This window comes from Lucilia sericata, unplaced genomic scaffold, assembly GCF_015586225.1.
Source record: "Lucilia sericata isolate MDLA Ls3-8-SP2 unplaced genomic scaffold, ASM1558622v1 Contig001043F_arrow, whole genome shotgun sequence".
Taxonomy (NCBI): Eukaryota; Metazoa; Arthropoda; class Insecta; order Diptera; family Calliphoridae; genus Lucilia; species Lucilia sericata.
The window spans coordinates 86,389-108,747 of record NW_023995023.1 but is presented as its reverse complement, the minus strand read 5'-3'; the positions used below and the strand labels follow the sequence as shown (position 1 = coordinate 108,747).

Below are 22,359 nucleotides of genomic sequence, written 5' to 3'. Positions count from 1 at the left end.
GAAAATTGATTATAGTGCAGGTCTAGGTCAGTTGTAGTTCAGTTCTAGTTCAGTTCTAGTTCAGTTCTAGTTCAGTTCTAGTTCAGTTCTAGTTCAGTTCTAGTTCAGTTCTAGTTCAGTTCTAGTTCAGTACTAGTTCAGTTGTAGTTCAGTTCTAGTTCAGTTCTAGTTCAGTTCTAGTTCAGTTCTAGTTCAGTTCTAGTTCAGTTCTAGTTCAGTTCTAGTTCAGTTCTAGTTCAGTTCTAGTTCAGTTCTAGTTCAGTTCTAGTTCAGTTCTAGTTCAGTTCTAGTTCAGTTCTAATTCAGTTCTAGTTCAGTTCTAGTTCAGTTCTAGTTCAGTTCTAGTTCAGTTCTAGTTCAGTTCTAGTTCAGTTATAGTTCAGTTCTAGTTCAGTTCTAGTTCAGTTCTAGTTCAGTTCTAGTTCAGTTCTAGTTCAGTTCTAGTTCAGTTCTACTTCAGTTTTAGTTCAGTTCTAGTTCAGTTCTAGCTCAGTTCTAGTTCAGTTCTAGTTCAGTTCTAGTTCAGTTCTAGTTCAGTTCTAGTTCAGTTCTAATTCAGTTCTAGTTCAGTTCTAGTTCAGTTCTAGTTCAGTTCTAGTTCAGTTCTAGTTCAGTTCAGTTCTAGTTCAGTTCCAGTTCAGTTCCAGTTCAGTTCCAGTTCAGTTCCAGTTCAGTTCTAGTTCAGTTCTAGTTCAGTTCTAGTTCAGTTCTAGTTCAGTTCTAGTTCAGTTCTAGTTCAGTTCTAGTTCAGTTCTAGTTCAGTTCTAGTTCAGTTCTAGTTCAGTTCTAGTTCAGTTCTAGTTCAGTTCTAGTTCAGTTCTAGTTCAGTTCTAGTTCAGTTCTAGTTCAGTTCTAGTTCAGTTCTAGTTCAGTTCTAGTTCAGTTCTAGTTCAGTTCTAGTTCAGTTCTAGTTCAGTTCTAGTTCAGTTCTAGTTCAGTTCTAGTTCAGTTCTAGTTCAGTTCTAGTTCAGTTCTAGTTCAGTTCTAGTTCAGTTCTAGTTCAGTTCTAGTTCAGTTCTAGTTCAGTTCTAGTTCAGCTCTAGTTCAGTTTCTAGTTCAGTTCTAGTTCAGTTCTAGTTCAGTTCTAGTTCAGTTCTAGTTCAGTTCTAGTTCAGTTCTAGTTCAGTTCTAGTTCAGTTCTAGTTCAGTTCTAGTTCAGTTCTAGTTCAGTTCTAGTTCAGTTCTAGTTCAGTTCTAGTTCAGTTCTAGTTCAGTTCTAGTTCAGTTCTAGTTCAGTTCTAGTTCAGTTCTAGTTCAGTTCTAGTTCAGTTCTAGTTCAGTTCTAGTTCAGTTCTAGTTCAGTTCTAGTTCAGTTCTAGTTCAGTTCTAGTTCAGTTCTAGTTCAGTTCTAGTTCAGTTCTAGTTCAGTTCTAGTTCAGTTCTAGTTCAGTTCTAGTTAAGTTCTAGTTCAGTTCTAGTTCAGTTCTAGTTCAGTTCTAGTTCAGTTCTAGTTCAGTTCTAGTTCAGTTCTAGTTCAGTTCTAGTTCAGTTCTAGTTCAGTTCTAGTTCAGTTCTAGTTCAGTTCTAGTTCAGTTCTAGTTCAGTTATAATAGGTCAGTTGTAGTTCAGTTCAGAAATTTGCGCAAATAAACCCTTTAACAGTCTTCGTGTCTAAATAAGCACAATTTTTTATGAAAGCGAAAAGTTTGCTTTTTCAAAATTGTTGCCTCTGAAAACAATGTTGTCAACCATCGCTGCTTTACATTAAACAGTAGTGTTGCCAAATATTGTTCTTTTTTCAAACGTTAAAATGCAAACTTTCGCACATTACATTTTGACAAAGATCTTTTTTCAGATAAAATGATTTCTATCTACTTTTAAACAACACTAGTTTTTTTGCCAACATTTCTTTTTTTTGTTACTATTGTATTACTTTTTTTACTTTGTTTTAAACAAAAAAGAAAATATAATAATGATATCATCATTAAATAACAACAAACGAGTTAAACTAAAAGAAAGAAGAATAAATCACTGTTTAAAAACTATTTGACAGTTTAAGCCCAAGAGCTAAAAATAACAAATAAATAAAAAAAAATTTTAAAATCAGATAACAAAAAATGTTAACAATTTGTAAAAAATATATTTAGCAAATGCGGGTTACAAAAACTAATTTAAATCTTATGTAGGAGCACTAAGTTTTAAAAAATTTATTTAATTTTAAAGTTTTTTTTTTTAAATAGGCGCCATTAAGTTAATTTCCTCTAACAGCAATTAACAAAACAATTAAAAAATTAATTAAAAATAACGCCTAAAAATCATTGAAATTGTTATTGTTGTTTTTTCAATATTCTCAAACGACAAGTTCAATGTGTCCATTCATTCGTATGGTTCAGTTTTATTTTGCAATTGTCCATTAAATGTTTTTTTTAAATCAAATAATAGTCCATTATGATTCATTTAAAGCGTTTTGTTTTTATTATCAAAAGAAACAACAATTGAAAAAAGCACGAATTTTAAAAAAAAATTTGTTTGCCATAGTTGTTTAACTTGAGCGTGATCGATAATGGTTTAAGACTTAATGGGACCAACTGAATATAAGGAAGACAATTCAGAAGAGACTAGACAGTCAAGACTATAGGCCGGACTACAGTAAAAACTAGGTTATAATCAAGACTATAGACTAGACTATATCTAGTCAAAATAATATATTAGACTATAGTCAAACTGTAGCCAAGACTATAGTTAAGATTAGACAAGACTTTAGAGGTTACCAATCTTTAAATAACTTTCACCGAAGAGATTGTGAAGTCTACCCCTTAAACAATTAATGTAGTTGGTCACATTATTAACGAATACATTTCTATCCATTTTCTAACATCACGAGTACATAGTTACTTGAGAGTATTGTCAATTTTTTTCAAACTATAAAAAATGTAGTGCTAATAAAATCTGTTAACAAAAATCATACAACGCGTCTACAAACAAATTTAAAGAAACTTTTTTTATTATTATTTAAATTAATCCAGTAGCTAGCTAAAAAGGGCCACCAAAACAACAACAACAAACAAAGTATAACCGACCGACTAACAGCAACCAACAATAAAAAAGTTTTTATTAACAAATTACTATGAGCAACATGCATAGTTAAATTTCCTCCTCCCGCAAAAAAGCAAAAATAATGCTAAATTGAACTTAACGCATGCGTAGCACTTAGATTTACATACTTTATGGGTTTTACTATTTAGAGGAGTAACTATGTATAATAAAAATTATACTAATACTCGTAATAAACGGTGTTGCTTATTTAGCGTTTTTTTAAAGAGCTAATGTTTGGATTATCTTTTTTTAAATTATAATTATACTAAAAGCTGTAGTCATGATAACTATAGACTATAAGATAAACTATAGATTAAAATATAGTCAAGACTATAGACTAGAGTAGATTATAGTCAAGACTCAGACTAGACTATGGTCAAGACTATTGTTTAGTCTACAATCTTCTCTATAGTTTCGACAATATTCTTGTCCTTGTCTTCTCAATAGCCTAGTTTATAGTCTTGCCTGGTATTGACTATAGTCTAGTCTATAGTCCTGAATATAGTCTTGTCTATAGTCCTGAATATAGTCTTGTCTATAGTCTTGACTATAGTCTTGTCTATAGTCTTGACTATAGTCTTGACTGTAGTCTTGACTATAGTCTTGACTACAGTCTTATCAATAGTCTTGACTAGAGTATAGCCTATATATATATGACTATAGTTTAGGTATAATCTTCTATAATCTAGTCTATAATCTTGACTATAGTCTAGTCTACAGTCTTGACTATAGTTCTGACTATATTTTTTTTTATAGTTTAGCTTTGTCTACAGTTTTGACTATAGTCTAGTTAATAGTTTAGACCATAGACTTGAATATTTGTCTATAGTCTGTCTTGACTATAGTCTTGTCTACAGTCTTGATTATAGTCTAGTCTATAATCTTGACTATAGTATAGTCTACAGTCTAGTCTATAGTTTTGACTATAGTATAGTCTATATACTATAGACTAGACTATAGACTAGACTATAGGCTAGACTATAGACTAGACTAGACTATAGGCTAGACTATAGACTAGACTATAGACTAGACAACAGACTAGACTATAGACTAGACTATAGACTAGACTTAGACTAGACTATAGACTAGACTATAGACTAGACTATAGACTAGACTATAGACTAGACTATAGACTAGACTATAGACTAGATTATAGACTATAGACTAGACTATAGACTAGACTATAGACTAGACTATAGACTAGACTATAGACTAGACTATAGATTAGACTATAGACTAGACTATAGACTAGACTATAGACTAGACTATAGACTAGACTATAGACTAGACTATAGACTAGACTATAGACTAGACTATAGACTTGACTATAGACTTGACTATAGACTAGACTATAGACTAGACTATAGACTAGACTATAGACTAGACTATAGACTAGACTATAGACTAGACTATAGACTAGACTATAGACTAGACTATAGACTAGACTATAGACTAGACTATAGGCTAGACTATAGTCTAGACTATAGACTAGACTATAGACTAGACTATAGACTAGACTATAGACTAGACTATAGACTAGACTATAGACTAGACTATTGACTAGACTATAGACTAGACTATAGACTAGACTATAGACTAGACTATAGACTAGACTATAGACTAGACTATAGACTAGACTATAGACTAGACTATAGACTAGACTATAGACTAGACTATAGACTAGACTATAGACTAGACTATAGACTAGACTATAGACTAGACTATAGACTAGACTATAGACTAGACTATAGACTAGACTATAGACTAGACTATAGACTAGACTATAGACTAGACTATAGACTAGACTATAGACTAGACTATAGACTAGACTATAGACTAGACTATAGACTAGACTATAGACTAGACTATAGACTAGTTTATAGACTAGACTATAGACTAGACTATAGACTAGACTATAGACTAGACTATAGACTAGACTATAGACTAGACTATAGACTAGACTATAGACTAGACTATAGACTAGACTATAGACTAGACTATAGACTAGACTATAGACTAGACTATAGACTAGACTATAGACTAGTTTATAGTCTGGACTGCGGTATAGGCTATAGTATATTCTAGTCTATAGTATAGTCTATAGACTAGTTTACAGTCTAATCTATAGTCAAGTCAATATTCTGGTCTATAATATAGTTTATAGTCTAATCTATGGTCTATTCTATAGTCTAGTCTATAGTCTAGTTTATAGTCTATAGTCTAATAGTCTATATAGCTATGTATAGAAAAAATAAAAAATCTTTTAAATTGATAACACTGATTTCATAGTTCTAGCCACAACTATGAAGCTTAACTTTAGTTAAACCCAATTCAGTTTGTTGTCATTCACCATATCGTGATCAATGGTTAACATGAAATTGAAATAATGAACGTTAAGATGATGTCATAAATTTTGTGAATATTTATTATAAATTTATTTTTTTTGTATTGTAGCAGTGAGATTTTTTTTTGCATTAAAAGTGTAGTAAAATTTCTTTAGGGAGTTACCATTTATTAAGTGATTTCTTTTGGGTGCAAAATCAAATAATAATTTGTTAATATTTAGAGTATAAAAATCCTCTAAAAGTAATTTATATTTTATAATGATGATGTCATTTTGGTCTTTTTTTGCTTAAAGCCTGGTACTGTTATAAGGAAATTAAAGAAGAGTCTTATTATTTATTATATAATAAATTTAGAGGCGAGTTATTATTTTTTTTTTTTTTTTTTTGAAAGATGGGTTTGACATTGCAGAAATGATGTGTGTTAAAATGAATTTGGTTTAACAGAAATTTCGGTTAATTTTTAAAAGTTTTTACAATTAAATGTTAAGATTCATGATAAAGTGTTAAGTTAGTTGATGGGATTAGATATTTAACAAAATCGTCAATGAAATTCTATTAAATTTTCCATTAATATGCAATACCGTAAAATAAACTCTAATCGTGGGAAAATAATTAAAAATAATTAAATAAAATAAATATAAAAATTTGTCATTATTCTTAAATAAATAATAAAATTTTTCTAACATTTTCACACTTGACTAAAACAAAAACAACTAACTAACTAACTTCAAATAATATAAAAAATTATTACTGTGAAAAACGCAAACAACTCATTATTCAATGTAGAAAGATAAATATTAAATTTCCGTTAATTTGAAATTTCCGTTAAACACTAAAATAAAAAAACATTGACAAACAATATAGACAAAATAATGATGACTCAGTATTTAAATATCTTTTTTTTAACATAAAATTTGTTTAATGATTAATAATTCTCTTAGAATTGCAAACATAACAACAACAACAACAACTAAAAGAAGATGATGTACCCAAAATAATGTTTAGAAAACAATTTATTAATTAATTGTTAGAAACGAACAAATCAAACAAACTCCCTTGAGGCCATTAAAAAAAAACAAATTCATTATCAGCAACAGTGTACTTCTGTTTAGAATTATTTTCATTCTGAGAATGGTATAAGATTCTTTTAACAATGTGTGTTTTGTTGTTGTTGTAGGTACCCTACAACAGTTAAATGTTATGTTAGTTAGTTAGTTAGGTATTTAGTTAGTTAGTTACTTAGTTAGTTAGTTACTTAGTTAGTTAGTTAGTTAGTTAGTTAGTTAGTTAGTTAGTTAGTTAGTTAGTTAGTTAGTTAGTAGTTAGTTAGTTAGTTAGTTAGTTAGTTAGTTAGTTAGTTAGTTAGTTAGTTAGTTAGTTAGTTAGTTAGTTAGTTAGTTAGTTAGTTAGTTAGTTAGTTAGTTAGTTAGTTAGTTAGTTAGTTAGTTAGTTAGTTAGTTAGTTAGTTAGTTAGTTAGTTAGTTAGTTAGTTAGTTAGTTATTAGTTAGTTAGTTAGTTAGTTAGTTAGTTAGTTAGTTAGTTAGTTAGTTAGTTAGTTAGTAGTTAGTTAGTTAGTTAGTTAGTTAGTTAGTTAGTTAGTTAGTTAGTTAGTTAGTTAGTTAGTTAGTTAGTTAGTAGTTAGTTAGTTAGTTAGTAGTTAGTTAGTTAGTTAGTTAGTTAGTTAGTTAGTTAGTTAGTTAGTAGTTAGTTAGTAGTTAGTTAGTAGTTAGTTAGTTAGTTAGTTAGTTAGTTAGTTAGTTAGTAGTTAGTTAGTTAGTTAGTTAGTTAGTTAGTTAGTTAGTTAGTTAGTTAGTTAGTTAGTTAGTTAGTTAGTTAGTTAGTAGTTAGTTAGTTTTTAGTTGTTGTTCGTTTCGTTTTCGTTCGTTCGTGTGCAGTCTTCTTAGTTACTTAGTTAGTCGTTCCGTTAGTTTTAGTTAGTGTTCTGTAGTCGTTCCATGATCCGTTATCGTTCTATTGGTCCGTAGTTCGTTAGTTATCTTGCACTCCTTTGGTCCTTCTCCCCTTTTCATGGTTTTTGAATCGTTTTCGAGTCCATTAACGATGTCCATCCTTATGACTATTTTCCAACTATATAAAATTGCTGTAGATCGGTCCAGTTTTCGTTTAGGTGATCTTTATAGGATCCTTCGCAGCACTACCAAAAAGGCTCTAATCATATAGTTTGCTAAGAAACAGTTGCGAGTAATCCAATTTCACACTTCTACTAGTGTAGTTTATAACTGATAGATAAAACTGGTAGGGACTATATAAAGTTATTTATAGAAAATCCCCTCCGAAACTTTTACTGAGATAACTTATTGATATCCGTCCTTCAGTCCTTGGAATCATAAAATTTTTATGATATTATCTCAATAAAACGTATTCTTAAGTAATTAGTTCAGCTGAACACTATCAAATTAAGGTACCTCTTTCCTTTATACTACAGGTCCCCTCTGTATCACTTTCTGAATCGATTTAACGATGTTCTTCCTTCGGTCAATCTTCTCAAACCTATCAATCAAATCCTGATTCTATTTCATTAAGATATCTCAATGAATTTTATTGATAACTGATAATTTTTTTGAACACTATGAAAACTATTTTACATTGGTCCTCTATTCCGAAATTTTTCTCTGAATAACTTTCTGGATCGATTTAACAATATCCGTCCGTCTGTACAGCTGGAATTCCAATTCAAGTTCACATTTTTGAATATATTTAGTTTAAACAGAAACCACATTACAAATTTTGTGTCTTTAACTGATCACTGGTCCATACCGCAGAATCACTTCTTGAGTCGCTTTAAAGATGTCCGTCAGTCTGTCTGGCAGAATTTAAATCTTGTAATTAAACTGCAGATTGAATTTTTGGATTACATTTAACTTACTTTGCCAATTTTTTAAGAATCGGTCCTTCGACCACAAGCCCGTTCTTTCATGAGAGGTCTAATCACTTCTTGAGTCGCTTTAAAGATATGCGTCAGCCTGTCCGACAAATTTAAATCTTGTAATTAAACTGCAGATAGAATTTTTGGTAACTAATGATTATTTTTACTGGACAATATTGAAACTATTTTACATTGGTCCTCTATTCCGAAATTCACCTCTGAATAACTTTCTGAATCGATTTAACGACGTCCGTCCGTCTGTACAGCTGGAATTCCAATTCAAGTTCACATTTTTAAATATATTTCAATAAAAAAAACTTAGTTTAAACAGAAACCACATAACAAATATTGTGTCTTTAATTGATCACTAGTCCGTACCTCAGAATCACTTCTTGAATCGATTTAGAGATGACCGTCAGTCTGCCCGGCAAATTTAAATCTTGTAATTAAACTGCAGATTGAATTTTCGGTATCATAATTACATTCATCTAACTTTGGCCAATTCTTTAAGAATCGGTCCTTCCACAAGCCCGTTGAAGATGTGATTAGAGGTCTAATCACTTCTTGAGTCGGTCTAAAGATAACCGTCTGTCCGATAAATTTAAATCTTGTAATTAAACTGCAGATTGAATTTTTGGTAACTGGTTTACATTTAACTAACTTTGCCCAATTCTTTAAGAATCGGACCTACGACCAAAATGCCCGTTCTTTCATGAGAGGTCTAAGCATAAAATTTTGCAGGAAAAAGTTCCTTTTCAACTGAAATCATGCCGAAAAAATTGAATTTATTATTAAATATTTTCATGTCATAATAATCTACACACCAGTACGATTCTATATAGTCGACCTTGATCGTCTAAAACTTTCTTATATCTTCGTTTTTTGTCTTTGCAAACTATAATTAATAAAAAATAATAAACTTATTTGTTTAAATTTAAACAATAAAAATGAAACTCCTTTAAGAAACGAAAAAAATTGTAATTAATGATCTAAGTTTTGGCACATTTTTCTTAATAAAAAATTTTTAAAATATTTTGAAATTTCTCAAAAAATAAAGTTTATCTTAAACACAATCAATATTCATTAATAGAAAAGAAAAAAGTTAACATTTGTGACCTGCTGTTATTTGGACTTGTTAAAGTAGCAGTGATTCATAAAACTTTAATTATAATTAATGAAATTTTTTTAAAAATGGGAGTTCAATAAATTAATTTAGCAGATTTATAGTTTTTTTTAAATAAATTTTTTTTAATTTATGAAATAATTGGGTAATAGCATTGGAATGCCTAATCTATAGAGAAATTTAAATTTTTTGTTTAATAGTTCAAAAAATAAACGATTTTAATTTCACATTTTTATTTTTTTAACGAAACATATAAATTTTTACTTAAAATTAGAAATTTCACCATTCATTCACAAAATAGAATTTATTTTTTTGTTCTAAATTAGGGATAAGATCTAAATTAATATGCATATTATGTTAAAACGCTTAACTACATCGCCAACAACAAATAGTTTAAAATTTATGATCATTCTAACAAAATCAATATTCAGTAGCTATAGACAGCATGTTTATCTCGTTGGCGAAATAGGACAGTAACTCAGCAAGTTACCCAGCAAACAAATAGATAAAGGTTGGAATATCAAACAATATAATCAAGTCCATACTCCTGACTATAGACCAGACCTTACCTTACTGTACAATATAAGCCAGACTATAGACTAGCTTGTAGTTCAGACTATCGATTATGCTCTATTGTCTAGAGTAGATTATAGTCCCTACTAAAGACTAGATTATAGTCCCGACTATAGAGTGGACTATAGTTTAGTCTATCGTATGCAATATAATCTAGTCTATAGTCTGAACTAGTGTATAATCTATAGTTTGTCAATAATCTAGACTCTGGTTTAAAGTCAGGACTATAGTTTGAACTATAGTCTAGTCTTTCGTCGGGTCTATAATCTACTCTATAGTCTGCACTAGAGTCCAATCCATAGTCGGGACTATAGTCTAGTCAATAATCTAGACTATAAACTCGTCTAGTCTATAGTGTAATTTGGACTATAGTCTAGTATGTAGTCTAGTCCATAGTCTGGACTAAAGTCTAATCTATAGTCTGGTCTATAGTATGGATTATAGTATTCTCTATAGTCTGGACTATAGTCTAGTCAATAGTTTGGACTATAGTCTAGTGTATAGTCTGGACTATAGTCTAGTCTTTAGTCTGGACTATAGTCTAGTCTATAGTCTGGACTATAGTCTAGTGTATAGTCTAGTCTATAGTCTAGTCTGGAGTATGGTCTAGTCTGGAGTATGGTCTAGTCTGGAGTATGGTCTAGTCTGGACTATGGTCTAGTCTATAGTATGGATTATAGTCTTTTCTATAGTCTGGACTATAGTCTAGTCTATAGTTTGGACTATAGTCTAGTGTTTAATCTGGACTATAGTCTAGTCTTTAGTCTGGAATATAGTCTAGTGTATAGTTTGGAATATGGTCTAGTCTATAGTATATATTCTAGTCTTGTCTATAGTCTGGACTATAGTCTAGTCTATAGTTTGGACTATAGTCTTGTCTATAGTCTGGACTATAGTCTAGTCTATAGTTTGGACTATAGTCTAGTCTTTAGTCTGGACTATAGTCTAGTCTTTAGTCTGGACTATAGTCTAGTCTTTAGTCTGGACTATAGTCTAGTCTATAGTCTGGACTATAGTCTAGTCTTAAGTCTGAACTATAGTCTAGTCTATAGTCTGGACTATAGTCTAGTCTAGTCTATAGTCTGGGCTATGGTCTTGTCTATAGTCTAGACTATAGTCTGGACTATAGTCTAGTCTATATTCTGGACTATAGTCTAGTCTATATTCTGGACTATAGTCTAGTCTACATTCTGGACTATAGTCTAGTCAATAATCTAGACTATGGATTATAGTCTATTCTATATTTTGGACTATAGTCTAGTCTGTAGCCTGCACTATAGTCTGGACTAGACTCTAGTCAATAGTTTGAAGGAGAGTCTAGCCTACAATCTGAGTTATGTACTGGGCTTTAGTCTAAACTATTGTCTGGGTTATAGTCTAGTCTATTGCTGGTCAATAGTATAGTCTATGTTCTGGTCTAGATTATAGTCTTAACAATAGTTTTGTCATCAGTCTCGACTATACTATTGGTTATAGTCTAATTCTTAGTCAAGACATTATTCTCACGATAATTTTTTCATTATCTTCTTTAAATACCTCACATAATGTTTGTTGTCTTAGTTCGAACATTAATTATGGCTTGTAAAAACTGTTTTACATACGATTTTGGTTAAAATATTTTGAAATAAATATTCAATTGAAAATTTAAAATAAAACGGGTTCATTTAGCATAAAATCGACATAAATGTCATATCAATTTATTAGATTATGCATTTCATATAAATTACCAGTTAAAAATAAATACAGATTTGTTAATTCATTAAGTTTTTAAAAACAATTTATGCCAGAATTCCAAATGAAAAAACCATAATTTTATGCCCAATTAAGGATTCTAAACACATGCGAATTATAAAAATTCAATTATTTTTTTTATGTAAACATATTTAAACATTTAAAAAATCAAATTAAAAAAAAAAACATAATTTAAAAATTTATTCTTAAATTCCAAATAATTTTAAATCCAAAAAATATTTTTTATAGTTTGAAAACATTTTATTTAAATTATTCTTCTAAACAAAATTGCATGAAAATACTTGCTTATTAATTATATTTATTTAATAAAAAATAAAATCATAAAATTTAAGTTAATTATGGAATTTTTTGTTCTCAAGATCTAAATTGACTTCAATTAAAATAATTGCTTTTAAACATGTTAAAGCAAATAATAATCATTTCAAATCTTTTTGGTGCAAATGACCTTGCAAATGCAAAATTTTTTTTGCTGCACATGCTGCTAATTAGACTACAGTCAAGAATATAGACTATAGTTAGGACTGTAGAATAGACTATAGTCTAGACTAGACAATAGAGACTAGACTATAGAGACTAGATTATACATACTAGGCTATAGAGACTAGTCTATATATACTAGGCTATAGAGACTAGTCTATATATACTAGACTATAGAGACTAGACTATAGAGACTAGACTATAGAGACTAGACTATAGAGACTAGACTATAGAGACTAGACTATAGAGACTAGACTATAGAGACTAGACTATAGAGACTAGACTATAGAGACTAGACTATAGAGACTAGACTATAGAGACTAGACTATAGAGACTAGACTAGAGACTAGACTATAGAGACTAGACTATAGAGACTAGACTATAGAGTCTAGACTATAGAGACTAGACTATAGAGACTAGACTATAGAGACTAGACTATAGAGACTAGACTATAGAGACTAGACTATAGAGACTAGACTATAGAGACTAGACTATAGAGACTAGACTATAGAGACTAGACTATAGAGACTAGACTATAGAGACTAGACTATAGAGACTTGACTATAGAGACTAGACTATAGAGACTAGCCTATAGAGACTAGACTATAGACTAGACTATAGACTAGACTATAGACTAGACTATAGACTAGACTATAGACTATACTATAGACTAGACTATAGACTAGACTATAGACTAGACTATAGACTAGACTATAGACTAGACTATAGACTAGACTATAGACTAGACTATAGACTAGACTATAGACTAGACTATAGACTAGACTATAGACTAGACTATAGACTAGACTATAGACTAGACTATAGACTAGACTATAGACTAGACTATAGACTAGACTATAGACTAGACTATAGACTAGACTATAGACTAGACTATAGACTAGACTATAGACTAGACTATAGACTAGACTATAGACTAGACTATAGACTAGACTATAGACTAGACTATAGACTAGACTATAGACTAGACTATAGACTAGACTATAGACTAGACTATAGACTAGACTATAGACTAGACTATAGACTAGACTATAGACTAGACTATAGACTAGACTATAGACTAGACTATAGACTAGACTATAGACTAGACTATAGACTAGACTATAGACTAGACTATAGACTAGACTATAGACTAGACTAGACTAGACTATAGACTAGACTATAGACTAGACTATAGACTAGACTATAGACTAGACTATAGACTAGACTATAGACTAGACTATACTAGACTATAGACTAGACTATAGACTAGACTATAGACTAGACTATAGACTAGACTATAGACTAGACTATAGACTAGACTAGACTATAGACTAGACTATAGACTAGACTATAGACTAGACTATAGACTAGACTATAGACTAGACTATAGACTAGACTATAGACTAGACTATAGACTAGACTATAGACTAGACTATACTAGACTATAGACTAGACTATAGACTAGACTATAGACTAGACTATAGACTAGACTATAGACTAGACTATAGACTAGACTATAGACTAGACTATAGACTAGACTATAGACTAGACTATAGACTAGACTATAGACTAGACTATAGACTAGACTATAGACTAGACTATAGACTAGACTATAGACTAGACTATAGACTAGACTATAGACTAGACTATAGACTAGACTATAGACTAGACTATAGACTAGACTAGACTAGACTATTGACTAGACTATAGACTAGAGACTAGACTATAGACTAGAATATAGACTAGACTATAGACTAGACTATAGACTAGACTATAGACTAGACTATAGACTAGACTATAGACTAGAATATAGACTAGACTATAGACTAGACTATAGACTAGACTATAGACTAGACTATAGACTAGACTATAGACTAGACTATAGACTAGACTATAGACTAGACTATACTAGACTATAGACTAGACTATAGACTAGACTATAGACTAGACTATAGACTAGACTATAGACTAGACTAAGACTAGACTATAGACTAGACTATAGACTAGACTATAGACTAGACTATAGACTAGACTATAGACTAGACTATAGACTAGACTATAGACTAGACTATAGACTAGACTATAGACTAGACTATAGACTAGACTATAGACTAGACTATAGACTAGACTATAGACTAGACTATAGACTAGACTATAGACTAGACTATAGACTAGACTATAGACTAGACTATAGACTAGACTATAGACTAGACTATAGACTAGACTATAGACTAGACTATAGACTAGACTATAGACTAGACTATAGACTAGACTATAGACTAGACTATAGACTAGACTATAGACTAGACTATAGACTAGACTATAGACTAGACTATAGACTAGACTATAGACTAGACTATAGACTAGACTGTAGACTAGACTATAGACCTAGACTGTAGACTAGACTATAGAATATAGGTTATAGAATGTGTACTCGGAATGTAAATTGTCTGAAGAACTTTGCGTTAAACTCAAAAAAAAATCGGTTCTTAATCTTGTAGAAACATTGACATGATAAAAACTTATTCTCTGTATTTACAAGAAAAGCAGTTTAAGAACTATCATATATGATCTGCGTCAATAAATTTTAAAAATTATGATTTAAAAAAATCCAAAATAACATTGTGACAAAATATACATTTTGAATAAATTATTGTGCTCATTAGATTGTTTATATTGAATAATTTATTAACAGTATTTAACTTGATTAAAAAACAATTTATATGTAAATAGTAACTTCAGCAGCTGATGCTCAAATACCTCATATAGCCACGGGTGGTTAAGCTAAGACTTTGAACTGAATCTATAGTTTAAAATGTATAATTTTCTAAACTTAGTCTCAAGAAAATTAAAGTTTAAATGACATTTGAACCTAAATTCCCGGTAATTTCCCATAGATTACAACCTTTATAAAATCATTAAATTAAGTCAAAATTAATAAAAATTTTCTTTTTTTTCTATTTTTAGGTAAATATTGTTTTCAAACTGATTTAAATTATAGAAGATGCTATCAAAAATATCGTGAGTAGTAATAAAAAAAGTTATATTTACATTTCAATAATCTGAAAAATATAAATTCAGGAAATTAAGTAATAAAACTGATCCCCCGATTTCTTGCTATTTTAAAACATGAACAAGTAAGAGTGTTATATTCGGCTATGCCGAATCTTATATACCCACCATCAAACCTCGTTTGACTCGAATGAAACTTACTTATGTCGAATTTCATCTATATATTCGTATTATTAGGCCAGTTATAAGCGTTAAAGGAATTTTCTGAAGGGGACCTTATATGGGGGGTAGGGTCAATCATGGACCGATCAACATAAAATTTTTTAGATAGATTTTGACTCGTATGAAAATTACTTATGACGAATTTCATCTATATACTAGAATTTTTAAGCCAGTAATGAGCGTTAAAGTCATTTTCTGAAGGGTACCTTATATGGGGGGTAGGGTCAATTATGGACCGATCCTTATAAAATTTTGCACAGTGATTTTGGATCACAAGAAACTTACTTATGTCGAATTTCATCGCTATATTCGTATTTTTAAACAAGTTATGGCTGTTAAAGCTGCTTTTCGAGGGCCACTTGTATGGGGGCTATCCGAAAACGTGGACCGATATTGCCCATTTTCAATACCAAACAAACCTTACCTATAAGAAATATTTATGTGAAATTTCAACCCTCTAGCTCTTTTCATTCGGACTCTATCGTGCTTTCAACAGACAGACAGACAGACAGACAGACGGACGGACGGACGGACGGACGGACAGACGGACAGACATGGCTAGATCGTCTTAGAATTTAATGAGGACCCAGAATATATATACTTTTGTGGGTCTATGACCAATATTTCGATGTGTTACAAACGGAATGACAAAATCAATATACCCCCCATCTTTTTTGATGGTGGGTATAAAAACATTTTAAAAATTTTTACTACTTTTTATTGTTTTTGCATATGTTTTTTTTTTTTTGTTAATTTTATGTTAACTAGTATTTTTGGTTGCTAATTAAATTTTTAATTTATAACCATTTGTTTTTATTGCTTTCTTATTTAACCCTTAATTGGTTTTATAAAATAATCCAAAATTTTATTTATCTGGTTATATTAAAGCATATTTTGAGGGGCCGATCAAAAAAAGTCTGTTATCGTTATTATTTGTTGTTATTAAATTGATAAGAAATTAATCGGTTTTTATTTGTTTTATAACTGCCGGTAAATTGTAAATTTTATATAGATATTAAAACTACAATTGGTGACGAAAAAAATGCTTTAGTTTTTGATTTTTATTGTATAAAATTTAAATGTTTTTACTATGATTTTTACTAAAAAACTTCTTTCCAAATAAGTTTAGTCCAGTTTATAGACTTATCTATAAACTGGACTATAATCGAGTCTATGAAGTGGACTATAGTCTAGTCTATAAAATGCACTATAGTCTAGTATATTAACTGGACTATAGTCTAGTCTATAAACTGTACTATACTGGACTATAGTCTAGTCTATAAAGTGGACTAAAGTCTAGTCTATAAACTGGACTATAGTCTATTCAATATACTGGACTAAAGTGTAGTCTATAAACTGGACTATAGTCTAGTCTATAAAGTGGACTATAGTCTAGTCTATAAAGTGGACTATAGTCTAGTCTATATACTGGACTTTAGTCTAGTGTATAAACTGGACTATAGTCTAGTGTAAAAACTGTACTATAGTCTAGTCTATAAAATGGACTATAGTCTAGTCTATCAACTGTACTATAGTCTAGTCTATATATAGTCTAATATATAGTCTAGTCTATTAACAGGACTATAGTCTAGTCTATACACTGGACTTTAGTCTAGTTTATAAACTGGACTACAGCCTACTCTATAAACTGGACTATAGTCTACTCTGTAAACTGGACTATAGTCTAGTCTATAAACTGGACTAAAGCCTACTCTATAAACTGGACTACTCTATAAACTGGACTATAGTCTAGTCTATAAACTGGACTATAGTCTAGTCTATAAACTAAACTAATGCTTACTCCATAAACTGGACTATAGTCCAGTCTATTAACTGGACTACAGTCTAGTCTATAAAGTGGACTAAAGTCTAGTCTATAAAATGTACTATAGTCTAGTCTATAAAATGGACTATAGTCTAGTCTAAAAACTGGACTATAGTCTAGTTAATATACTGGACTAAAGTCTAGTCTATAAACTGGACTATAGTCTAGTCTATAAAGTGGACTATAGTCTAGTCTATAAACTGTACTATAGTCCTGTCTATAAACTGTACTATACTCTAGTCTATAAACTGAACTGTAGTCTAGTCTATTAACTGGTCTATACTCTAGTCTATAAACTGAACTGTAGTCTAGTCTATAAACTGGATTATAGTCTAGTCTATAAACTGGGCTATAGTCTAGTGTATAAACTGGACTATAGTCTATTCTATAAACTGGGCTATAGTATAGTGTATAAACTGGACTATAGTCTAGTCTATAAACTGGTCTATAGTCTAGTTTAAAAATTGGAATATAGTCTAGTCTATAAGCAGGTCTAGTCTATAAATTGGATTATAGTCTAGTCTATAAACTAGACTATAACCTACTCTATCAACTGGACTATAGTCTAGTCTATAAACTGGACTATAAACTGGTCTAGTCTATTAACTGGACTATAGTCTAGGTTATAAACTGGGCTATAGTCTAGTCAACACTATTGTCTATATTCTATTATATATGTAGTCAATAGTCGACTAAAGTCTGGTCAAGACTGGACTATAGTCTAGTCTAAAGTCTGAACTATAGTCTAGTCTCTAAACTTATCGCAGAAATGATAACAGTTTTGTGGGCATCCATTCAAGCAGAAAATATCTCTTTTTGTCCACATTAATTTTGAAAACATAGATGAGTCAAGGTTATAACCTAGACTCACCTTTTTTGGGTTTGGTTCGAGAAATAGTCATGTATGTTTACTACTAACACACCTGCTAAATAAAATACTACGTCAATGTGAAGATAAACAATTGTTTTAAAAATTCTATAGTTAAAACATTATTTAAAACTGTTTCTTCAATTTAGTTACATTTTGCTTATGCATTGATTTGTTTAGTTAGAATGATCTATCAGATACTAAATATCATTAAAAACGCTATATTGACTATAACCGCCTTGTGTGGTGGCACAATATTGTGACTATATTTGACTAAATACGAATTCAGGAATGCAATTAAGTTATAGCTACTTGAAAAACTCTTTTGTTAGTAAAAATTTTAATTACTTCAAAAAGTACACACTATGTACATAGATACATACAATATTTGGCCCCCCAGCTAGGGTACTTTTTAGTATCCATAGTAAATACATTTTACTATTTACTCATTCTGTTCTTTTAAAACAGATCCGTTATTTACAAAAAATAATATAAATAACAAACTGCATAGTAAATACAAGCAGTTTTTACTACATATTTGCTAAAAATAGTTTTTCTTTTATTTTTTCATGGCTTCTTGGAAAAGAAAGAATCATGATGCAGCCAGGCAGGCATGAAACAAATGTTCCTAAAAATAAGTCTATACAATCGTATCAAGTTCATTATGCTAATGAAAATCTAGCCATGAAGGAGACAAACAAAGACGACAAACAACAGCAACAGCAGAAACACCTCCTAAAGGTCGCTGCACTTGCGCTATTTAAATTGTAACTTTGCGTATTCATACGTTTGTACGTACATATCTGTTGCAGTATTTATTAAACAGCTTGTTTATACTTTACACATGTTGTATGTATTTTTGTTTATTTTTATTCCCTTTTTATAGTTTTATTTGTTAGAATGCAATTGTTGTCTTAACATTTTAAACAGATGTAGATTTTATGATTTTAAATTTTAAAAATAAAATTATCTAACGGGTGCCAGCTCATTCTCACTTTTAGTTGTTAAAATCTAAACATTTCTAATTTCACTGCCACATGTGTGTGTGTATTTTTGTAAAAAGGATCCAAAACTGTACATTTCAATTTAAAAATACATTTATTTAAGTGCAACATGTCGGAGGCTGCTTAAAAAGGATGTTCTTTCTACAAAGAAATAATAAAAACGGAAGTTTATGTTAATTTGATGAAGAGCAGCAGCAGCTGTAAGTGAAAGTGATTTTTACGTGATTTATATGAGATTTAAAAAGCAAATAAAATGATTTTCGATTCCTCCAACAAAATATGTATGTATCCTATTAAAATTCCATGGAAACAATAAAGAAATACCGCTTCCTCCCGAAACAATAGTCCAGATTAGACTATAGTCCAGAATATAGAGTAAACTATCGTCCAGACGATAAATTATATTATAGTTCAGACCATAATCTAGGCAATAATCTGGACTATAGACTAAGCTATAATCTAGACTGTAGACTAGACAATGGACTAGACTATAGACTACACTATAGACTACACCATAGACTAGACTATAAACACTACTCCCTCTATCCTCCTTCCCACAATTATTTTCCTAGTTCCAACGCAATGCTTCACATAAGTAAGGGTCATCCCTTACTGGTCCAATAAAAAAAAATAAACTAGACTATAGACTAGACTATAGACTAGACTATAACTAGACTGTAGACTAGTCTATAGACTAGACTATAGGACTAGACTATAGACTAGACTATAGACTATACTATAGACTAGACTATGGACTAGACTATAGACTAGACTATAGACTAGACTATAGACTAGACTATAGACTAGACTATAGACTAGACTATAGACTAGACTATGGACTAGACTATAGACTAGACTATAGACTAGACTATAGACTAGGACTAATAGACTAGACTATAGACTAGACTATAGACTAGACTATAGACTAGACTATAGACTAGACTATAGACTAGACTATAGACTAGACTATAGACTAGACTATAGACTAGACTATAGACTAGACTATAAACTAGACTATAGACTAGACTATAGACTAGACTATAGACTAGACTATAGACTAGACTATAGGACTAGACTATAGACTAGACTATAGACTAGACTATAGACTAGACTATAGACTAGACTATAGACTAGACTATAGACTAGACTATAGACTAGACTATAGACTAGACTATAGACTAGACTATAGACTAGACTATAGACTAGACTATAGACTAGACTATAGACTAGACTATAGACTAGACTATAGACTAGACTATAGACTAGACTATAGACTAGACTATAGACTAGACTATAGACTAGACTATAGACTAGACTATAGACTAGACTATAGACTAGACTATAGACTAGACTATAGACTAGACTATAGACTAGACTATAGACTAGACTATAGACTAGACTATAGACTAGACTATAGACTAGACTATAGACTAGACTATAGACTAGACTATAGACTAGACTATAGACTAGACTATAGACTAGACTATAGACTAGACTATAGACTAGACTATAGACTAGACTATAGACTAGACTATAGACTAGACTATAGACTAGACTATAGACTAGACTATAGACTAGACTATAGACTAGACTATAGACTACTATAGACTAGACTATAGACTAGACTATAGACTAGACTATAGACTAGACTATAGACTAGACTATAGACTAGACTATAGACTAGACTATAGTTCAGACTATAGGCAAGACTATGGACAGACTATAGGACAGACTATATTCCAGAATATAGCCCAGACTATAGTTCAGACTATAGACTAGACTATAGTTCAGACTATAGACTAGACTATATACTATATTAGCCAGTCCAGACTATAGTCCAGACTATAGGCCAGACTATAGGCCAGACTATAGGCCAGACTATAGTCTGGACTATAGCCCAGTCTATAGGCCAGACTATAGTCCAGACTATAGTCCAGACTATATTGTCCAGACTATAGGCCAGACTATAGTCCAGACTATAGGCCAGACTATAGTCCAGACTATAGGCCAGACTATAGTCCAGAATGTAGTCCAGACTATAGTTCAAACTATAGCTCAGACTATAGGTTAGACAATAGGCTAGCCTTTAGTCTAGACTATAATCCAGACTGTAGACTAGCCTATAGTATAGACTATAATCCAGGCTATAGACTAACCTATAGTCTAGACTATTTTCCAGACTATAGACTAGAGTATACTCCAGAATATAGACTTGACTATAGTCCTGGAACGACACAATTGTCCAGACTATTGATATTCAAAGTGGTTGAGTATATGTCATAATTTTACCCAAAGGTATTTTTGATAACTTCCTTAAAATTTTTCAACACAAGTTATTTCATAACTTTTACTTATTTTCATTATAATTTTTTTCGTACCATATCTCGAATATCTCTTAATTTTGTTTTTGTAGCAAACTGTCACAGGTATCTAGTTAAATTGCGTTTAAAGCTCTAAGTCAATAGAAATGAGTACATTTTCAGTTTCCCAAGATAAGATAAAATTTTATACGTAAATGATAACTAAAATAGTTTTGTTGTGGTTGTTTTTAATTTCATTTTCCTTTTTTTTCTGCTATTGTCATTTAGACTTATCAATAACGATGATGGATACGATAAAAAAATATATTAAACAAATTATTTTCTCTTTTAACAATCAAAAAAGAGAGTAAAAGTTTTTCTCCAACTTAAACTTAAATGTACAAAAAATTTACAAAAATATTTACTTAATTTTTAGTGTTTCTTTTTTAATAAAAATATATTTTTTGTTTTGTAAAAGAGCAAATAAAAATAATTTTTAACAACAAAATAAAATGAAAATAAAAATAATATTAACAATATCTTAATTATGGTTTATAGATAAGTTAAGGCTACTTTACTTCACATACTTATACAAAATTGGAACGGGGTTGTATTATAGACTAATATGAGTGGTACTTTTTGGAGGGAAGTTAAAAAGTACTAAAAAACTAGTAGTTTTAATTACACTATATAGTTTGTATTGTAGACTGTAGTCTACGCTATAGTCTACTCCATAGTATGAACTATGATCTATAGGGATGACTATAGTCTAGTGCATCCATTCTTTTAGACATATTTGGCGTTCTTTCTTATAATAGAGAGAGAAATTCCCTCTATGGGAATAAAGTTTATAATTTAAAAAAGTACCACAAAAACTCGTACTTTTGGACCTGATTTTTCTCCCCCTAACTCTTACGTTGTATACTACCATATA

The 22,359-nt window shown here is 30.5% G+C and overlaps 1 protein-coding gene across 3 annotated transcripts in view; it reads left to right on the top strand.

Annotated features, from left to right (window-relative positions):
• The window catches only part of LOC119609714 (spectrin alpha chain, non-erythrocytic 1), a 112,486-nt gene that overhangs the window by 49,766 nt on the left and 40,361 nt on the right, over positions 1-22,359 (top strand). The window lies entirely within an intron of this gene.